The sequence below is a fragment of the Camelus dromedarius genome, chromosome 17 (genome assembly GCF_036321535.1).
Source record: "Camelus dromedarius isolate mCamDro1 chromosome 17, mCamDro1.pat, whole genome shotgun sequence".
Classification (NCBI taxonomy): Eukaryota; Metazoa; Chordata; class Mammalia; order Artiodactyla; family Camelidae; genus Camelus; species Camelus dromedarius.
Genome location: NC_087452.1, coordinates 27,456,955 through 27,479,076, shown reverse-complemented (window position 1 = coordinate 27,479,076; position 22,122 = coordinate 27,456,955). Strand labels below are relative to the sequence as shown.

Below are 22,122 nucleotides of genomic sequence, written 5' to 3'. Positions count from 1 at the left end.
AATATGTATCTGAAATATCCTGGTTAAATTTCAGTTTTGTCCTCAATGACTAGTGCTCTACATTTGGTGAAATCTGTTCATATCTCCTCTAATGTTATAAATTTAGATCATGTATTTTTTTTCTTGTTTTTTATTGACTAACAGGTAAACCTTCACTTCGATTACCTTTTAAAGTCATCAGAGAATCTCTTTAGATGAGTCCTTGTATGATTTTGTTTTGGTGGTAATTTTTGTTTTCTCTCTACTCTGAAACTTACTTTTCCATCTTCCTCAGTATGAATTTTTAATAGAACGTTTCAGACTTTTGTTTGCGTGACACTATACTTTCCTAATTCTTTATTTTTTTTTGACAGTTTTGACATTTCTACCTTTGTTTGCATAGCTTATGGTTTCCAATAAGACTTTATCCTTTAGATCCCCCATTCTCTCTAAAAATTTGCTTACTTAACAGTCTGAAATTACCACTTCTAAGTTCTTTATTTCAAAACTTATATCCTTATCATTAATTTCTTATATTTTTAGTTTATTTTTAGTTTTTTGAAGTGTATAGTTATTTTTAGTATATTTACAAAATTGTGCAGTCATTACCACTGTTTAATTTTGGAACATTTTCATTGCCCCCCAAAAGAAATTCTATACCCTTTAGCAGTCACTCCTCATTTCCTCTTCTCCCAGCTCCTGGTGATCACTAATCTGTTCTCTGTCTCTATAGATTTGCCTATCTGGAAATTTCATGTAAATAGAATCATAATAATATGTGGCCTTTTGTGCCTGGCTTCTTTCATTCAGCATAAGTTTTTAAGATTCATCCATGTTGTAGCATGTATTGGTGCCTTTTATTGCCAAGTAATGTTCCTTTGTAGAGATATATACCACATTCCATTTATCCATTAATCAGTTGATGGACATTTGGGTTGTTTCTACTTTTTGGCTATTATGAAAAAATGCCACTACGAACATATATGTACAAGTTTTTGTGTAGACATATGTTTTCAGTTCTCTTGGTTGTATCCCTAGGAGTAGAATTGCTGGGTTGTTTGGTAACTCCATATTTAATATTTTGAGGAACTGCCAAACTGTTTTCCAAAGTAGCTGTACTATTTTACATTCCCGCCAGCAATATATGAAGATTCAGTGTCTCTATTTCCTGGTCAATGCTTGTTATTATCTGTCTTTTTTATTGTAGCCATTTAGTGAGTATGAAGTATCTCACACTGTTCTTGATTTGTATTTCCCCAATAACTAATAATATTGAGCATCTTTTCATGTATTTATTGGCCATTTGTGTATTTTTCTGGAGAAACATCTGTTCATATCTTTTTCCTGTTTACAAAATTATTTATCTTTTTCTTCTTGAGTTGTATACTCTGGATATAATTCCTTTATCAGATGAATGTTTGCAAATATTTTCCCCCATTTTGTAGACTGTCTTAATATTGCCTTTAAAAAATTGTTGTAAAATATATATAACATAAAATTTACTATTTTTACCATTTTAAGTATACAAGTTGGTGATATTAAGTACATCTATGGTGTTGTGCAACCATCACCTTCATCCATTTCCAGAATTTTTCCGTCATCCCAGATAGAAACTCTGTACCCATTAAATGGTTACTCCCCTCTTCTTCCCCAGCCTCTGGTAACTGCTACTTCTACTTTGTAGCTCTATGAACTTGCCCATTCTAGGTGCTTCATGTAAGTGGAATCATACCATATTTGTTGTTATGGTGTCTTTCATAGCATGAAAGTTCAAAAATTTTGAAGCTCAACTTATCCTTTATTTAAAAAGTAATTTTTAATGATTCTAAAATTTTTAATTTATGTTGCTTGTGCTTTTAGTATCATATCTAAGAAGCCATTGCCTAATCCCATGTCATGATTTATTTTAACCATTTAAAAAATTATTTTAATATATTTTTATTGACGTATAGTCAGTTAACAATGTTGTGTCAGTTTCTGGTGTACAGCACAATGCTTCACTCATATAGGAACAGACATATACTCGTTTTCATATTCTTTTATTTTAACCGTTTTTGAGTGTTCTGTTATTTGACCCTCCCATCTGTATTTAAAACATCAACCAATGTAACCATCAATGATTTTATGAAAATAATTTATTAAATGTTGTGTTATTTAAAAATTTTTAGATCAGGATAGTGTGTTTCAAACTTTAGAATCTCCAGAAATGTTTACTGAAACATAGATTCCTTACATGATTTTTGCACATTTGTAGTAAACTTATAGGAGACTTGGCATCATGTGGTTGAAGAAGTATGGAATTAAAACAGTCCAGCATAATGATTAAGAGGCATGGATCCTGTGTGTGAATCCTGGCTGTGCCACTTTCTCACTGCATGATCTTGGACCAGTCACTCGTTCTCTCTGGGCATTCATTTCCTCTTGCATAGAGTTGTCACAAGGATTAAACGAGCTAATATCTGTGAAGCACTTAAAATAGTTTGGCAACAGTGAGCACCACATATGTATCAGATATTATCATACCCTTTAACTCAGTAATGTCATTTCTAGGGACTTAATCTAAGAACATTATCAGATATGTTGCATAAAGATATGTGTATAACAGTTTCACCACAGAGATTAATTGCAGGAAATCTTCCATATATAGTTGGTGGACCTATGGTTAAATAAATTAATGAAATTTATGAAATGTCACATAGCCATTTAGTCATATTCAAAAAATATTTAATGCCTTGGGAAAATAATAATATAACTGAAAAAGTCAAATAAATATACAACTGTATATAAAATAGGTCTCTAAACGTCTTTAAAAATATGGGAGAGAGAAGGGGAGTGTTGGTTTTGCAATGCGTGTGAAGAAATATGTTAAACTGCTGGCAGTGGTTAGGTTATCCTTGGAAACTGGAAGGAGTAATTTTAATTTTCTTCTATACTTTATTGTACTTTCCTGACTTCAAGGATAAGCATACTTAGAAAAACAAATTATTTTTGAAAAAGGCCAGAGGGGGGCAAGAGTCCAATGTGAAATAGGAAAATGAGGAAAATGGGAAAAGCCCAATCGGAAACAGGAAAACATAATGTGAATAGGAAACCTGCGTCCTAGTACTAGTACTGTTATTAAATGATTTTGAAGTTTGAATGAATTTTATTTCTTCCTCAGGGACACAGAGGGAGATATAAAATTCCTTATCTGCAAAATGAGGAGTTTATTAAAGTTTAAGGCAGTACAGTAGAGTGGTTAAGAGCTGGGAGGCCAGAAGTGGGGATTCAGGGACTACAGCTAGGGAGATTATTGCCTGGGTTCACAGCCTAGTTCTTCTTTGTTTGGTGACTGCAAGTAATTTTACCTCTCTGTGCCTCAGTTTTCTTGTTTGTAAAGCGAGGATACTAATAATACCTCACAGGGGCGTTGTGAGAATTAAATGAATTAAATATACGTAAAGAACTTAATATACAGTCTGGCACACAATAAGAATTCAATAAATGTTGACTATTTTTACTGATACATAGCTCTTTTCTAATGTGGTTATTTATTGCCAATAATAATTTTAGTCAAGTGAGTGATTCTTAAATTTGTCTGTCATTTGAAAGTTTAGCCTTTTTTCTATTTAGGTATTTTCAAGATTGTGGAGGGTATATTCTATTTTTTGGAGTCCCAGGCCCCTACTCCCAGCTTGACTTACTTGTTTCATGTTCTTGTGTAGGCAGCTTATTTGGTGTCCTGAGTTATCTCATCTATGAGGGTATTTTATAGATCTTTTCAGCAGTTAAAAAATCTCATATTTGATTCTTTCTCTTTGTTCTGAAGCTAATATGTGCAGCTTAATGTATCTGTAATTAAGTTGCATAGGCTGTTAGGTTGTACCTGTTTTTCCTTCAACTGATGTTTCAATTTTAAACTTAGGAAATGGCATAAACCCCAAGGGAATGGTATAGCTCAGTTCGCTAACCTATTCTAAGAGAAGCTAACATTATACTGTAAACTCAGCTACAAGTTGGCAGAGCATTACCTCTAGTGTAACTTGATTGAAACATAGATGTTGTTCAATTTAATCCCAGAAAAATAATGTATCCAAATGTTTTAAGAGATAAATCTAAGTTTGTGAAAATCACTTTTAGAGTTAGCAACCATACTGAAATTTATTTTTGGAATCCAGAACAAAGACTACAAAAATAGATGACTTTTATAATATTAAATCATTTTCCTTCACTGACTATGTGAGATACTTAATTAAGTCTTCAGTGAATAGTGACTCAGCTATTCTGTTGCTTTGGAAATTTTTGCCTGTGAGCAAGTAACTCTGTGATACCTCAATTTATAATGGCAGTCAAAATGAAGATGAAATTTGTATTTTAATACATTTATTCTTAGATTTTCAGAAGCTCTCTCCTTTTCTGCGTACAGTAACTGCAGTAGGCAGCCCACTATGGGGGTCATTTTTTCTGTTATAGGATAAATTAGTAGAGTAACATTGCCAGGAAGCAAAAGACAGGAATTTGACTCCTACAGTTAAATGACACAGTTACTTATAACAAATATTAGGTATTTTGCTCTAGTTGCAATAACTTATTAAACATACCTAGCTAACCCTCATAACAAGAGAGTGTGCATCTTTTGGCTTGATGGGTAAAATCAGTCTGAGATAGCTTTGTGACCCACTGACAGAAGAAGGAGAGATCTTTGCTTGCTTTAGGGATTGGGTTTTAATTTAGGATGAGTTTTGCTTCTGTAAGTATAGATGTGGGAGAGTTCCTATCCTGCATGTCGAGTATCTTACTCTGTCTTCCCATAGATTTAACTCAATGCCTCCAAATTCTCCACCTATAATTTTTGTATCTTCTGCTACTTGGTTCATATTAATTACAAGGTGTTTCTGTTTCTCCCTCCATACTTTTCTTTCTGAATGTAAGAATTTATGAGCTTTTCCTTTAAACTTTAAATTTTGAGCTGTCTTTTGTGTTTGTTGGTTTGTTTCAGTTTTTAAAAATTCCACTTTTTATTATAGAAGAGACTGGTAACATGTTTGCTTCTGTGGAAGGACGTTGGGAAACTGTGGGACATTGGGAAGAAGATGTACTTTTTACTGTACCACTGGACCTATGGAACCCATTATGTTTTTTCCCCCATCTTTTTAAACTTAATTTAATAGCATAGCATAAACACGTTTACAAACTGTTTGTTTTATGAGCTTTATTCCTTTTAAAGTTGAGAACAGAGTTTCTTAAAGTTGACCATAAATGTTCTGTTGAAGGCATAGTAATAGATTTACAGTCTACCTTTAAATTTACTTGATCCATGAATTTCAGAATGTGGTGGCTCATTACAGTAGAGATGGTGGCCTAACTCTTCTAAAGGTGGTTTGGGATCAACTGTAGCAAACTAGACTGTACTCTCAATTTCTTTTCTCACTTCAACATCAGTTTCTTTCAGTTCTTTAACACTAGCAGTATTGATTGCTGCGTGCTGTTCTATCTTGGAGAAGCTTAATAGTGTCACTCTTCTTACTTGAGTTTCTTCTTGTGTACAGTAACTGACTCCAAGATCACTCGTACTGTGTCCTTCATAATGGTGAGTCTGCCGCTCATATGATCCCCTGTACAGATCTGCACTCTTTGTTGCCTCCTGGACACATAAAACATCCATTCCATCTGACATTAGCCCAGGAGTAAAATTGACTTTCTTTTAGTAATCAGTGCTGGCTGTTGCTCTCTCAACAGATGCTCCCATCCCATAGTGGTTGTTCTTACAGACGAGAATAAACAGTGCTTTCCACAAAGTTGCCGTATTGTAAGCTTCAAATATAAAATCAAACAGACCTCGTTTTTTCCATTATACAATTGGCCCTCCCTATCCATGGGTTATGCATCTATGGATTCAACCAACCCACAGATTGAAAATATTTGAAGAAAAGAATTCCAGAAAGTTCCTAAAAGCGAAACTTGAATTTGCCATGCACCAGCAACTATTCACATAACATTTACATCATATTAGGTATTATGAGTAATCTAGAGATCATTTAAAGTATACGGGGAGGATATGTGTAGGGTTGTATGCAGATATTATACTGTTTTATATAAGGGACTTGAGCATCTGAGAATTTTGGTATCCATGGGTGTCCTGAAACCAATCCCCCTTGGATACTGAGGATTGACTGTACTTAAAGGCCAGACCACTACCAGCTCCCAAAAGGACCCAAGCTCTGACAGGCCCTGGCCCCCATAGAAGTTCTTCGTGTACATGTTTATTAATCCTACTTTTCCCTTAGCACAACCTTCTCCTTGACCTATAAACTGCAAATTTCTGGGACAGGAAGTCTATAAGTAAAACTAAAGCCATGAACCTAGTAGGTATGTATTTATCCTAACCATAATTCCCCCACAAGCTTCTTGACATTACAAAAGTGGTAGAAACCATGAATAAGTTTCTGTTTAATTACATTGGCAAACAGTATGTATCACCCTGTAGTGTTTGAGTTTCTCTTCACTACCGAGCGCTGTTGTGACAGGAGGGCTCTCTTCTTACCCATGAAGGTCATATTTCTTAATTTCAAATGTATCATCATTTGCAAAGTTACAGGATGCCACCAGCTTTCTGCTAGCCAAGACCTGCAGAAAATGGTATCTTCTTCCTGAGTGTAGACTCTAGTGGTGGCAGCGATACTGTAAAGCTCTAACACTGGGCCATAGGCACACAGGCATTTTTTAAGAGTGCGTAGTATTTATGGATGGGCTGTAATTTTCTTAACTGTTCTTCCATTGTTGAATATTTACATAGTTTCCATCTTTTAAAACTATTATAGATTTGGCTTTGCTGAATATCTTTATACCTAGATCTTTAGTTAAATTTTTTATTACGTCTTTAGGCTGGATTCTCATAAGTGAATCAAAGAGGGCATTTTTGAAAGCTCCCTTGGTATACTTTGCCACACTGCTTTCTAGACAGGTTGTGCTGGTTTCTATACTTCCATGATCAGCTGGTGAAAATGTTTCTCTTACGTCACTCTTGGAAGCACTGAATACTTATTATTTAAAATACTTTCTGCTACTTTTATCAGTAATGAATTGAATCCCTTAAATTTTTATATTTCAAAGTTATTTAATATATATGTATGTATTTATTCTATTCATCCTTCCTCTGTTGATTGGCTGTTTTAAAAAGCTTTATTAAAGTATAATTTAAATTTCATAAAATTTACCCTTTGTAAAAATGAGCTGCATTTACTTGAAGTTAATGGTTTTTAGTAAATTTATAGTTTTGTAATCATCACCATAATCCAGTTGTAAAAGATTTCATCACCCCAGAAAGTTCTTTTGTGTTCATTTGCATCCAGTCCTCAGTTCCATAGGCAGCCTTATGCAACTCCTGATCTGCTTTCTGTCTCTATAGATTTGCATATTCGAGAAATTTCAGATAACAAAATCATACAATATGTAAACATTTGTGTCTAGCTTCTTTCACTTAGCACTATGTTTCTGAAGTTCGTCAATTTTGTAGAATGTATCAATAGTTCATTCATTTTATTGCTGATAAATCTTATTTATTCAGTATGTTGATGGAGGTTTGCATTGCTTCCAATTTTGGTTATGAACAATGCTGCTAGGAACATTTGCATACAGTTCTTTGTGTCTTTTATTTCTGTTGGCTAGATACCTAGGTATAGAGTTGCTTGGAACCCATTACATTTTATATCATTACTTAGCCACAAAAGATTTTTTTTTTAAAGAATGAATGATAGCTCTATACTTGAGAAAAAACACAATTAAATCATATAAAAGAGTTAAACTGGAATGATTGAAGCAGGGAAGTGAAAAGTTCTAAAACATGCAGTATGTATAATAATGGAAACCACTGCAGGATTTATTGGTAAATAAGTAACTACTAGAGCCTAAAAGCAGCTGAAAGCCAAAAAAAAAAAAAAGCAAAGAACGAATATCTAAATAAACATTGAAAACTTTTGTTCTGTGAAAAATGGAGATGGTGTATCATTTGCATTCAGTAAGACAAAGAATGAATATATATAACATACAGACTGCCCTTTCCAATAAAGTCAACAAGATTATTGTAGATAAATAGGGTCAACCATGCAGTCATTTTGTTCAGGATGAATATATAGTAAACATTCATACTTGCTAGTAACCGCAGAAATAATATCTTATAAATTGGTTATTACATTAAATTAGCAAAATCAAAATATCTAGTGCTAGAAAGGTTGTGATAGTGATGTTAGATTTGCGTGTTGGTCTAGTCCAACACAAATGCATGTGCAAAGCAACATGGCAAAGCCTTTCCACATCTTTGGAGTATTAAGATTCTGAGGTAACTTTCGTTTTAGCTTCTTTAAATATATATTAAAATGTTTTAACAGTAAATTAATAAGGAAGGAAATAAACCAAAAGATAACAGCTGCTGATTTTCCCCATGTGCTGAAGTCCAGTCTGGTCATGCTTTCTCTACTCTGTCTCTGTGACTCACCCAAACTCTGGAGGCACTAACCCAACTCAGCTTTTTTTCTTTCTGGCCTAGAGAGCTGCATATGATCTGAATCCTGCTTTTCCAGCTTTGGCTAAATCCTGGATCCAGTTGTTCTTTAATCCTATGACTCACACCTTGGGAGTTGCCCCCACCCCACTCCCAAGAAAATGCTTTTAACTTTCTCATTGTGAGTAAATAATTCTGTTACATCTTTTCTGTGCTTTACTGATTTTGCGTGAGTGCTCATCTGAAAATATGCTTCCGGCTGATTTTTTTTTTTTTTAAGTTCTTTGCAGAGTTCTTCTGTATGGGTGGGACCAAACACTTATGAGTCACTCTTAGTACAGTACAGTACAGCCAGCCAAGAGTAAGTGAATTTTCAGTTTGACAAATTATCTGCCAAAAAGTGATAAAGTGGATAAAGTAGAGCTAAAATCAAGAAACACAAATTGATCTTTGCTCTGTTTATTTCTCCCTGTATCTTTCAAGTTATCTTTTTTCTTCTGATGTCAAAAATTCTTTCCACTTGTTTTTATTGTATTGGTAATATTTTTCTGACAAATTTTTATTGTATTGGTAATATTTTTCCCTAAGTATTAGCATTACAGGTTTCTATATCATCCATACTTAAATACTTTTCCTTGTTAGATAAGGCTGTTAGATTTTTATATTGTTAGTTGAGTTTATGTAAAGCCGTAGGTGAAGTATGATATAACAATCAAGAAATCAGGAATGATAAAAAGTAAAAAAATTTGCCTGTTCATTTCATTATACTTGACAATAATTTTTCATTTATTGAATACATTACTAATTTTCTTTGTATAGAGCAACCATAAATACTCTTCTACTAAAACTGTAAGTAATCTACTATAGGTAGTGGTACAAGTATCTTTAGTTCCTTGAGTCTTTTCCATTCAGATTGGCTTGACTACTTAGGGACCTCAAGAAGAGACAACCTGTAGGTTCTACAAATTTTTGAAAAATTAATACAAAAGAATTGGAAAGTCCAGACTTTCTTTTCCGGTGATTTGAGTTTTCTTAATCTTCTCTGATAATCCGCAAATGTATTCAGGTCACTACAGCATCTCTTTTTATACTGGTTACAGGTATTAGTCCTTGGCTATTTCCGTGTCCTCTTGGTTATTTTTTTTCCTGATTTTTTTTTTAATACCTTTCTGACTGTTCTGTCTGAAATTCCTTCAAGCATTTTGTCCACACATTTCTCCATAAAATTTTTGTACTTCTAAAATTTCAATCATTATTTTCCTTGTAAATGTTATTTTTGGATCATCTCATATATTACAGTAATTTTAATTACCACTCAAATTCTGATGCCTCTCAGATATCTTGAGCCCTAGGGTCTGAGTTTTCTACCTCCTGCCTGCTTGCATTTATTCATTTGGATGTCCTATAGAGACTTCAAAAACAATATATCCCAGACTGAAATGAATCATTCACTGCCCCCTCCTCAGTATTTCCAAATATAGATAATAGCATCCTTATCTGGCCAGTAGCTCAAACTAGAAACTGCTGCTTTCTACACTGAGTACATAGGATCTGTCACTAAGCCCCTTTCAACTACTTCTATCACTGTCCAGTTTAGGGCCTTATTATGTATTTCAATAGTCTCATAACTAGTTTCCTTGCCTTCAGTCTAGTACCCCTCAAGCCATTCCCTCCCTGACTAAAATGTCAGTTTGATCTTAGTATTTCCCTGCCTAAACCCCATAGTGTGGCAGGTCCCCTATCATCTGTATGATAAAGGTTGTACTGCATAATGTGTCTTAGAATGCTTGATGACTGCTTACATCTTCAGCCTGATTTCTTGTGCTTCATGTGCCCCTCCCCGCACTCCGTTGTTTGTCACTTGTATTTGCTCATGCTGTTTCAGTCCCCTCCCCTCTCATCCTGACTCACTTTTACTCAGCCTTTATGACTCAGTGTGGAGCAGTTCTTTCAGGAAGCCTTTTCTAAATCCTCAGGATTGGACCAAGTGCCCTTTCTCTCTACTGGCTTATTCTTGTTATTATATGAAACGATGTGATTTTTTTTCTCTTATTATAAAAATTATCTTGACCCCACTTTTCCTTCTAGTTACTGCTTGTTTCTTTGCTTCTCTTTAGAGCAAAATTCCTTGAAAGATCTGTTTATATGTGTGCTTTCTCATTTGTCTCCATCCATTTTCTCTCAAATAACTCTGGTCAGGCTTTCATCCTCCACTCCATCCACAGGTTTCTTGTGCAGGTCATCAGTGGCTTCCAGGTTGCTATTTTCATTGGTCATTTCTTGTTCTTAACCTTCCTTGATCTTTCAGCGTCATTTGACAAAGTTGATCTCTCCCACATTCTTGGAAAACATCATTCACAGTGGCTTCTAAGAACATACCACTTCCCTTGGTTCTCCTCATACTTCACTGGCCATCTTTTAAATTTGCTTTGCTTGGTCTTCATCTCCATGACCTTTAAACTTTGAACTGCTCCAAGGCTCTGTCCTTGATCCCCTTGTCTATCTGTACTTGCTTTCTTGATGATGTCATCCTGACTCTTGACTTTAAATTCTTTGTGTATGCTGAGGACAGCCAAATTTTTATATCAAACTTAGGCTTTTTTCCTGGACCCTAGACCATATCCAGCTGCCTTTTTGACATTTCCACCTGATATCTAACATACACCTCAAATTTAGTATGTCCAAAGCTGAACTCCTGAGACCTCCCCAAACTCAATAAAAAAAATTCCTTACCTTCAGCCCTCCCCGTTCCCGTAGAGGGAACTATGGTTGACCCTTCTATAGTATAAGTTTGAACTGTGCAGGTCCATTTGTGTGCAGATTTTTTTCATAGTGAATACTACAGTACTGCATGATCTGCGGTTGTTTGACTCCCTGGGTATGTAACTGCGTATACAAAGGAACTGGGTATCCAGAGGGCCAACTGTAAGTTAAACGTTATACTCAGATTTTCGACTGCATGGAGGGGTTGGTGCCTTTCAACCCAGCGTTGTTCAAGGGTTAGCTGTACAACCTTCTAAGTTGCTGGGGTCAAAATCTTTGGTATTCTTCTTGACTCCTTTTTTTCATATTTTTACATCATCTGCAGAAAATCTTGTGCTGTGGAATTATCATTGTGTATATGTGTGTGTGTGTTGTGTTGTATAAAAGGTTAATGTCATGCTTGTCCAGTTTTATAGCATTGTTTTATTTTAGGGCAGAGATTCTAAAGACCATAGTTATACCAGATCCCTTGATTTGAATCCCGCCCTCCTCCTTCCCATAAAGAACGCTGGTGGGTTGCTGAAGCTCTTCTATTCAGAACTGAGTCCTGTGGTCTGAAAGAGCAAGGAGCAAAGTGAGTTGTTAACGCTCTTTTAAGTACATTTCAAAAATCAGTGATTTTACTTCTGAAGTCTGTTCTTCTACATAGGCAAGGTGAAGACTAGTTTATTAATAACCCTTTCAATTTTATTGAACTGCTTTTCTCTTTGATTTCTCTTGATGTTTACCTCTCTTTGTTCTGGCAGATTCTGTTTTGGAGTGTTTTTCTCTCATTGTGTACATTTGTCTCTGGTTTTTGTTTGTTTGTTTGTTTGTTTCTTCTTTTCATCTTCCACTTTCTTCCACTAAATGACGATAATGTGGAATTGAAGATTTGTTAGGTTTATTGAATAAAGTTTTATATCTTTCTTAATTTTAAACTTTAACTCTTTAAGATTTCTTCTTTGTGAAGATAAGCACTGTGAACAGTTTGTATATGTTCTTTCTGATTTTTGTTTTCTAATGGTGTATTAGCATATCGTTCTTTTTATAAAAAGGGATCGTTGTATATCTTGATATATTTTAATATCAGTACCCATACCACTACTTCATTATTTTTGATGATTGTGATGTCTGATATTTAATCAGATAATACAGTATGGCTGGACATTAGTAGTTACCAGTTTTTAACTTCTACTAACTTTGCTTCAGTGAACATGCTTATGGATTTGCCATTATATATGTGTGTATTTCAGTGTTTTTATAGGTTAGATTCCTGGGTGTAGACTTACTCACTCAAAGAATATGAACATTTAAAACTTCAATAAGGACTGCTGAATTATTTTTCAAAAATATAGCAGTTTACACTCTCATGCCCAGTATATGAGAGTGCTCTTTCTCCCCATTTTTTCCTAGTGCCAGGTATCACTATTCTTAATCTTTGCCAAACTGATATTGACCACTTTGATAATTGCCCATCTTCCTGAGCTTTTAGGTCTATTGTGAGTTTTGGAGTTAGATGCTTATTTGCCCCTTCTCATACATTTTTGTCTGTCTTTCTCTTTTTTTAAAAAACAGAAAGTTCAAATATTATAGGAGGGTGTGATGGGAAAACCTCTGCCTCTGCCTAGTACTTTCTAGGGTGTCCTAAGGACATTTTGAGTTTTGAACGGAGTGAGTTACAGTCTTCCGTGAGCATTATTCCATGACTTGACTGGATTTCTAACTCTGTCACTCAGGGCCAGGGGTATAGTAGGGCTCTGGTTTAGAAATGGAACTGTGACATCTTTAAATATCAGTTGGCTTAATATACTCAGAAGTTAGGTCACACTGTTGAGTGAGCTGTAGATTGCTAATCTATGTAATATATTCTAAGTGTATTTACATATACCTGAGAGTAGTAATTCCGTTTTGATATAACTTTGATTAGGGAATCCCCTGATCCATATTGTTATATGTGTTTCATATTTTCAAAAATGGTTTTCAGTCTATGCTGTGAGTCAGAGCTTAGCTGCTTTCCTTCTGTGCACAGGTTGTGGTTATTTATGGTAATATTCACGTGTAATGGGGCAATGGCATGCTATTTTTAACACCTGTATGTGTTAGAGTTCAGCTGTTACTTATCTATTTATATCTCTATCAGCTGTTTACTGTTTAAGTAATTAATTGGCAAATTATTTTTTAAGTACCTTAATTTAAGAAAGGTTATGAAGAAAAAGGCATAAAGGAAAGTCTTGCAGCAGTTCCCTGACTGAAGGAAGTCAGATTATATGTTTATGCATATTCTATGAATTTAGCAATAATAGCTGCCATTTGTTTAGCAGTTACTATATACAAATACTGTGCTAAATACCTTACATGCTTAGCATCATTTAACCTTTACAACACTCTGAGGTTCGTTCTGATATTATCCTCAATTTATAAATAGGGATTTATAAATAACCCTTTATAACTAAAGGGATGCTCAGAGAGGTTAAATAATACATTCAAGGTGACACAGTAAGTTACAAGGTGATGGAACTGGAATTCAAACCTTTAATGTATGTTCTATTCCATATAGCATATTGTTATTTGGATGTAATACAGTTTGGCCTAAACTATGTTAAGTCAAAGCTTTATAGCTTCCATTCTAGAGTATGAATTATTTCATTTATTCATACTGCATTTAAAAAAAAATCATTTGTTTCTTGTGCCTGTTGGAACTTTCTAACTGGGAATGAATGTTATAGATTAGAAAAGATGGAATTATAGTGCTATTCAAAGTGTGATTTGGACATAGAGGTTTGGGCTTAACTTGGAATAAAGCCCTGAGTCTCTGATTTAGGTGTTTATTTATTGAGAAATATTATCTGAGAAAGAAATCTTATTTGTTAAGATGTTTAAACTGGCTTCAGAAAGAAAAATAGGCTCTTAGCAAGTAAAGAGTGTGGGTGGGTGGAAGCAAGAGCTTTTCAGGTTTATGAACAGCATAAACAGACATCAGGCCTGGAGCTTGTGTAGGGAATTGCTAGTAGTTAAGCAGGGATAGAAAGGATGGTGCTTTTAGGAAGAGTGGAAAATCAGGTATGTTAGGGTGATTGGGGTCATTTTGAAAGATTTGAAAGTTATCACAGTTCTTAGACTTAATTTTGAAGGCAGTGGAGGGTGAACAGCCATTTTATAAAGAGAAACAAAGTGATCGGGTTTATATTTTAGGAAATAAATGTAGCATCAGTGTGGAGGGTGAAGACTGGAATTACAGCCATCACCTTTGCAATGGTTGTAAGCCTGGGTTAGAGGAACAGTAATGGGGGGGGGGGGGAAGCAATGTGGAATTGAGAGATTATTCTGAATCAGAATTTGTAGGAATTGGTGATATATTTGATGTCCTATGGGGATATTGACATTATTTCTACTGATAGTATTTGTTATTATTAAGTTTTGCGTTTGCTCTAAGTGGCTTTGAAAAGTCACCTTTTCATTCTATTTGTAGTAGCAGATGGCTGAATTCCTGCCCGGAGGTGTTCAGGAAATGGTGGGTAAATGATGGAAGGAGTCTGGGCTGTAAATATCTCACTCATGAAATATTTATTTAAAACGCCTATTTGATGCCTATTCAGCAGGCATTTTGCTGAGGGCTAGGGATATCACTGAGATAAAGGGGTATCACTTATCCTGATCATCAAGGGATTCGCTATAATTGTGAGGTGTCTAATAGGCCTTGTTTGCCATTTTTACTTTCTATGTAATCTTTGGGTGTGTGATTTAACCCCTTACCCTGTCTGTTCATGTGGGATACTGCTTATCTGATAGTATTCTGAGGTTCAGATAAGGTCTTGTGTGTAAAATGCCTAGCACAGTCCCTGGCATAAGCAAATGCTTGTTCCCTTTTAGTAATCTGCCACAGACATGGAAGATGGAAAACTCAAATGTATCAGGATTGTGTGTCAAGTAGGTGGTAGAAGGTAGTGAATGCATTTTTAAAAGAAATTTTAAAAGGTTACCTTTCCTGATGATTTGGCGTCAGAAGACTTGATTGCTGTTATTTTATTGTGACTATAGATAGGTTACTTGGCTTGTGTGTCAGCCTCAATTTGCTGATCTATAAAATGAACAGAATCTTTCCTCTTTCACATGATGATTGGTAGAAACATTAGAAATAGTGGGATGAAATGACCAGACAAATATAAATAGCATAGAAAAATGGTTAAGATTAAAAAGTTTATTAATTCTAGCTTGGGAGGCCCTTATGCAGGTTATTTAACCTCTTTTAGTTCTTATTTCTTTATCTATGGTATAGGGATAATAACATCTACCTCACAGGACTGTTTTAAAAAAAATAAGTGGAAAAAAAAAAGCATGGAAAGTGGTTTATCCAAGCATACAGTAAGCACTTGAAAACTTGTGATTATTGTAAATTATATGGTATCCTTTTGACACTGTTGAACAATTAACTCTTCTTTGTTTGGATTTGCTCTATGGTTAAAATTTCTGCTGAATTCTGGATATAAGTGATTTTGCTTTTCAAAGTAGTGAAAGAAATCAACGATCCTTTTAAAAGAAAACTTCACAATGGCTTCAACTTGGCCCTTAAAGTTTCCCTCCGAAAAATGTTTAAGCCATAAATAGAGGTGGAATTTGAATGTGGTGCTTTCTGTTGTTAAATTTCAGTTCAAAATTTAAAAAAGAATTAGTGACTCCTAATTGGAGGCATTATCTCCTCATCCTGAGAAGCAGTGGATGTCATAAGGAATATTGGGAATAGACTATGTTTGAACATCTGAATCATGTAGGGGCAGGAAAATGGGAGCCTCATCACTATACTCAACCCTGTAAGGGATTTATTTTCTTTTGTCTCAATAATCATTTCCCATCTCAGTCAAAATGATTGTTTCATAAATTACGTCATTATTATTTCTATATATTTACTTATAATTCTCAGTGGCTTTGTGGCTTTTCTCTTTGAAAGTACAATTATTATTATAATTTTTAAAGAACTCACCTGTGGATGTGTGAATTGTCAAAACCTTGAGGAGAGAAGTCTCTTGAAGAATTAACTATCATTAAAAATGAGGAGACATGAGTAAAGACCAAGGTGTTTTAAACATTAAAATTATATGCCAACCTGAGTTGTTGTGCTTAAAGAATGGAAAAGGCCATCATAATTATTTTCATTGCTTTATTAATAGCATTTTGAAAGATGAATGTTCTTTTGAGGGGCAGATGTACTCTTTGCATTTTTTAACATATCCATTGAATTTGCTTGCCAGATAAATTGTTTTATGTGTGGGCAGGTTTTTTTTTTTTTTTTCTTCCCTAAATAAGATCTAGATTCCTGTTTTGTGAATTTTGCCTATCTTTAATGGAAAAAAGTTTGTTTAGTTTCTCCCTCTCCCCTACTTCTTAGTGACTGTATAAATCAGTGTCGACTATCCTTAGATCAAGCACATTGTATCCATTTTAAACAATATATAGGGCTACATTCTTTAAAGATAGTTACCTTGTTCTATATTACCCACAAATGTGATCACAATGATTTCCTTTTGTGGCGAACAAGACAATTATTCTATGGGTAAGTGTTTTTAACTATCAGAGATAAAAAGTGGTGGTGCAATTATTTTGTTATTGTTTCTGCTGATCTCAGGATGGTTTAAGCTAACGTTTTATAAGGAAAATAATGACCTATAAAGGATAGTCAGAGTATTGTGTATTAAAAATATCACAGTATCCCTTTTTTGTACCTTGAATATGGTAAAATATATGGCATTTTAATAAATATGTATTTATTTTAAATATTGAAATTAAAATCTCCGGATCTAAAAGTCTTGTTTGGAATCACTAATCTGTTCTTTAATTACCTAAGTAGGCACTTCAGAGACAAAGTTGAGTGCATCTTGCTGTGATTAACAGATCATGAGAGGAGAAAATTACCAAGATTTGCTTGTCAAACTGTCAGTTTTGGGATGTAGGAAGTAAATTAATCTCCTCCAAATTAGAATTTGGGTTAGGCTTTTGGTAGCCTCACATCTCAGAACTGTAATGTTCTGATGATATGTTTGTTTGGTATCTTGCTGAGATTCAGAAATCTAATTTACTTTGTCTTGAATTCTCAGTGAAGGATCGTCATAATTTGTTTGCATATTTAAGAAGGGTGTAATCATTCTAGCTGTGCTTTGTATGTTTTGTAATGTTCCCATTAAATTAAAAAAAAATCCTCCTTCCCACCTTCTCTACTTCTGTTCTTCATAATCTTATCTCTGTTCATGTGTAGAGAGATAGAAATAATTTTGCTTTCTCTTGTGAATTGGCTCCATAAGAAATAATTACAATGAATGTGTCTGAAATGTCACTTGGAGATGGAAAAAATCCTGGAAATTTCATAACACTTGTAAGACCTTTAGGCAGTATATCAATAAGTTCATTCTAGTTTACAAGTGAAATTTTATTTTGGTGAGAACATTTTCATTTTCTATGTGTTTTCCTACAGCATATGAATAAAACTTTATACTTCCCTCTTTAGTACACAACTTAAAAATTCCAGCCTCTGAAACATGTGGTGCTTTGCTAGTCGGGAAGCCAGGAAAGTTATATAAACAAATAAATTCATATTGAACATGCATATAAACTGAGTTTATGTACTCTAAGAAAAACTAAATTGTTGGTGGCAAAAACGTACAAATTGTGGATCTCCCTATTTCTAGTGACTCCCACTGCAGTTCATCCTACACACAGCTGCTAGATTATCAAAGTTGTTGGCATAGTCTCTCTAAAACAATATTTTCATCAAATCCTTCAGCAGTGGTTTCTCTCTTAAGAAATCTCAACTCCTTAGTGCAGTGTGCAAGGCCCTCTCTTTATAGCTTCACTCTATTTTACATTTCCCCTTGTCTTTCTCTGTTTTTTGTTACCCTCTATGGCTGAGCCTTAACTATATATGAATGTACCTGTTCCTTCTCCATCTCCTCCTCCCTGCCTTTCATTCAGATCACCACCTTCACTCTTCAGTGCCTCCTTAGCAACTGACGATGCCTAACTATATTTCTCACCAGCCTCTCAGGGTTTTGGTACTTAATTCATATTCTCTTAATTTATTCTCAGTGTAGAGTTGCTCTGCATTTGATTTTCCAGATGTGCAATATCTCCAGACAGGTGCCAAGTAAGTGTTATAGTTGAAATGATTTGCCTTAATTGTGGAGTTAGTTAAAATTAGCTCTTCCTATTCTAGTTGCTTCAAAAACTTCATAAACAAAGTAGGATTTCAAAAGTTTGGAGAGGAGGAAGGCAGTGTGGAAATTTTGAAGGAATAACAGTGTCAAATCCGCAACAGCTGTGAGACTAGGGCTATCTATTTAGTATACCTGAGCCTCAGTTTCTTAATCTATAAAATGGAGATGGTAATATCTACTTGGTAGAATTATTGTGGGGATCACAAGGGCCTACACGTAGCACGCAGTCAGTAAATGGTAGCTATTATTATAGATTAGGGACTTCTTTGGTTTGGCCCAAGGAAAGGTTTATAGGTTGAAATATGGCTAGTGAGAGTGACATAAAAATGACAGAGAAAGATCCAAAAATTGGTTCCTTCACCAAGATAACTATTAAGCTAGCATGAATGTCTGAAGCAAATATTTTGGAATTCTGGAGTCTAGTCAGACACTTGCAACATCCAAAGGAGTGCTTAATGAAGAGGCTAGTAAATTTCCATGAATTTCAATGTTTTGCATAGTGGCTACCGTCTTCCATCCCCTAACCCTGTGGCAGATAGTGGTGGATATGGTGGGGGTCCATTGTTCGTGGTGTGACTTTCTTGTCCTTCAAAAATTGGGATTGTGTATTTTTATGGCTGCTTTTGATTACTGAGGCTCTGGCACAGAGACTGACCATTTCAAACCCCACAGGCTAAAGTGGCTGCTCTGGCATCTGCCAAGAGGATTTAAAGAGACACCCCCCCACACACCCTTCCTTTTCTTATTAGATCCTGACATTTAAGGAAATCTCTGTCAGCTCACTGGCTAACCATAGAGGTAACAGATCAGAGACTTCAGTGATAACGCGCAGGGAATATAGTCTTTGCCAAAAATTGTTTGCAAAAGCCGCTAAACAAACAAATGACTGCAGCTTTCATCAAGTAACACCAACAATCCCTAGGGAGAGGAGAGCACTTGATTTCTATAGTTATCATATGCAATATTAAAAATGTTCAGTTCTCAACAAAAAATTGCAAAGTGTGGAAAGAAGCAGGAAATTATGGCCCATTTGCAGGAAAAAAAATTAACAGAAGCCATCCCTGAGGAAGCCTTGACATTGGACTTATTAGACAAAGACCTTAACTGTTCTTAATATGCTCAAAATGCTGAAGGGAACCATGGACAAAGAATGAAAGGAAATCAGGAGGTCAGTGGAACAAGTGGGGAAAATCAGTAGAGAGACAGAAATTGTAAAAAGTATAATAGCTGAAATAAAAATTCGTTGAAAGATTTCATTGACAGATTTGAGCAAGTGGAAGAAGGAATAAAAAACACTTGAAGATAGGGCAATTGAAATTACACTGTCTGAGGACCAGAAAGAAAAGATGAATTAAAATGAACAGTACCTAAGGGATCTGTGGGACACCATTAAATGTACCAACATATGCATTATGGAAATCCTAGAAGAAAAGAGTGAGAAAGGGGCAAAAAATTATTTGAAGAAATAATGGCTGAGAGGAACTTTACAGCTTTGACTTTTATATTTAGGCTTTGATTCATTTTGTATTAATTTTTGTATATAGGGTGAGGTAGGGGACCAACTTCATTCCTTTCCAAGTGGTCATCCAGTTGTCCCAGCACCATTTGTTGAAGAAACTGTAATTTTCCTATTGGATGGATTTGGCACCTTTGTCAAAACTCAGTTTGCTGTGAATGTATGGGTTTATTTCTGAACTCTTAATTCTATTCCACTTATGTCTATCTTTATGCCAGTACCACATTGTTTTGATTACTGTAGTTTTGTAGTAAGTTTTGAACTTAGGAAATATGCATCCTCCAACCCTGTTTTTCTCTTTCAAGATTGTTTTGTTTATTCAGGGTCCCTTGCATTTGATGAATTTGCAGATTGATTTTTCATTTCTGCAAAAAAAAAAAAAAGCTATTGGAATTTTGATAGGGATTGCATTGCATCTATAGATCACTTTGATTAATATTGACATCTTAACACTATTAAGTCTTCCAGCCCATGAGCATAGGATATCTTTCTGTTTACAGGCATACCTTGGAGATATTGTGGGTTCAGTTCTAGACTGCTATAGTAAAGCAAATACCATAATAAAGCAAGTCATATGAATTTTTTGTTTCCCAGTACACATAAAAGTTGCGTTTACACTTTTACTGTATGTAGGCTATTAAGTGTGCAATAGCATTATGTCTTAAAAAACAACATATACATCTTAATTAAAAAACATGTTGTTGGGAAAATAGTGCCAATAGACTTGTTCCACCCAGGGTTGCTGCAAACCTTCAATTTGTAAAAACACCAAGTATCTGTGAAGCACAGTAAAGCTAAGTGCATTAAAATGAAGTATACCTGTATTTAAGTCTTCTTTAATTTCTTTCAGCAATATTTTGTAGTTTTCAGTGTACAAGTTTTTCACCTCTTTGGTTAAATTTATTCCTAGGTATTTTATTTAGATGCTATTGTAAATTGAATTGCTTTCTTAATTTCTTTTTTGAATTGTTCATTACTGATGTATGCACACCACTGAATTTTTTTTAGAGTTAACTCAACTTTTTTTTAAATTGAAGTCTAGTTGATTAATAATGTTGTGTTAGTTTCTGGTATACAGCATTATATCAGTTTTATATATATATATATTTCATTATAGGTTGTTACAAGATACTGAATATAGTTTCCTGTGCTAGGACCTTGTTTATCTGTTTTGTATATAGTAGTGTGTATCTGCTAATCCCAAACTCCTAATTTATCCCTCTTTCCCCTTTGGTAACCATAAGTTTGTTTTCTATGTCTGCGAACCTATTTCTGTTTTGTAAATAAGTTCGTTTGTGTCATTTTCTTTAGATTCCACATATAAGTGATATCATATGATATTTGTCTTTCTCTGACTTCCTTCACTTAGTATGATAATCTCTAGGTTCATCCATATTGCTGCAAATGGCATTATTTCATTCTTTTTTATGGCTGAGTAATATGTGTGTGTGTGTGTGTGTGTGTGTGTATACCACAACTTATTTATCCATTCATCTGTTGATGAACACTTTACACCACTGATTTTTGTGTGTTTATCTTGTAAACTGCAACTTTGGTGAATTCATTTATTAGCTCTAGTAGTTTTCTTGTGGGTTTTATGGGATTTTCTATATGTAGAGTCTTGTCATTTGTGAATAGATATAGTTTACTTCTTCCTTCCCAATTTGTTGCCTTTTATTTCTTTTTCTTGTGTCCCAGCTAGAACTTCAGTACAGTATTGTGTAGCAGTGGTGAAAAGCAGGCTCTCTTGTCATGTTCCTGATCTTAGGAAGAAAGCTTTCAGTTTTTCGCCATTGAGTATTATGTTAGTTGTGGGTTTTTCATAAATGTCCTTTATCATGCTGAGGAATTTCCCTTCTAATCCTAGCTTTCTGAGTATTTTTTCTTTCTTTCTTTTTTTAATCATGAAAGGGTGTTGTATTTTGTCAGATACCTTTTCTGCATTAACTGAGATGATCATGTGGTATATTACATTGTTTAACTTTCTTATGTTGAGCTACTTTGGATAAATCTTTTCCAGCTTGGATGAGCTCTGAGTTAGGCTAAACAGAGATGAGAGCCTTGTGTCAGCCGTTCAGGGGGCCCATAGACAGGTTGGAACAGATAGACACAATAATTTGCAGTTTAGGTCTGTTCTGCTCTTGCTGGAACCAGGGTAGCAAGGTCTCCCACTCGGAATGCAGGCTGATGAAACAAAGATT

The 22,122-nt window shown here is 34.8% G+C and overlaps 1 protein-coding gene and 1 pseudogene across 35 annotated transcripts in view; one reads left to right on the top strand and one right to left on the bottom strand.

The window, feature by feature from the left end:
* The window catches only part of SLMAP (sarcolemma associated protein), a 121,764-nt gene that overhangs the window by 24,602 nt on the left and 75,040 nt on the right, over positions 1-22,122 (top strand). The gene's annotated exons all lie outside the window — the stretch shown is intronic.
* On the bottom strand, positions 5,093-5,809 carry LOC135323345 (pyruvate dehydrogenase E1 component subunit alpha, somatic form, mitochondrial-like; annotated as a pseudogene).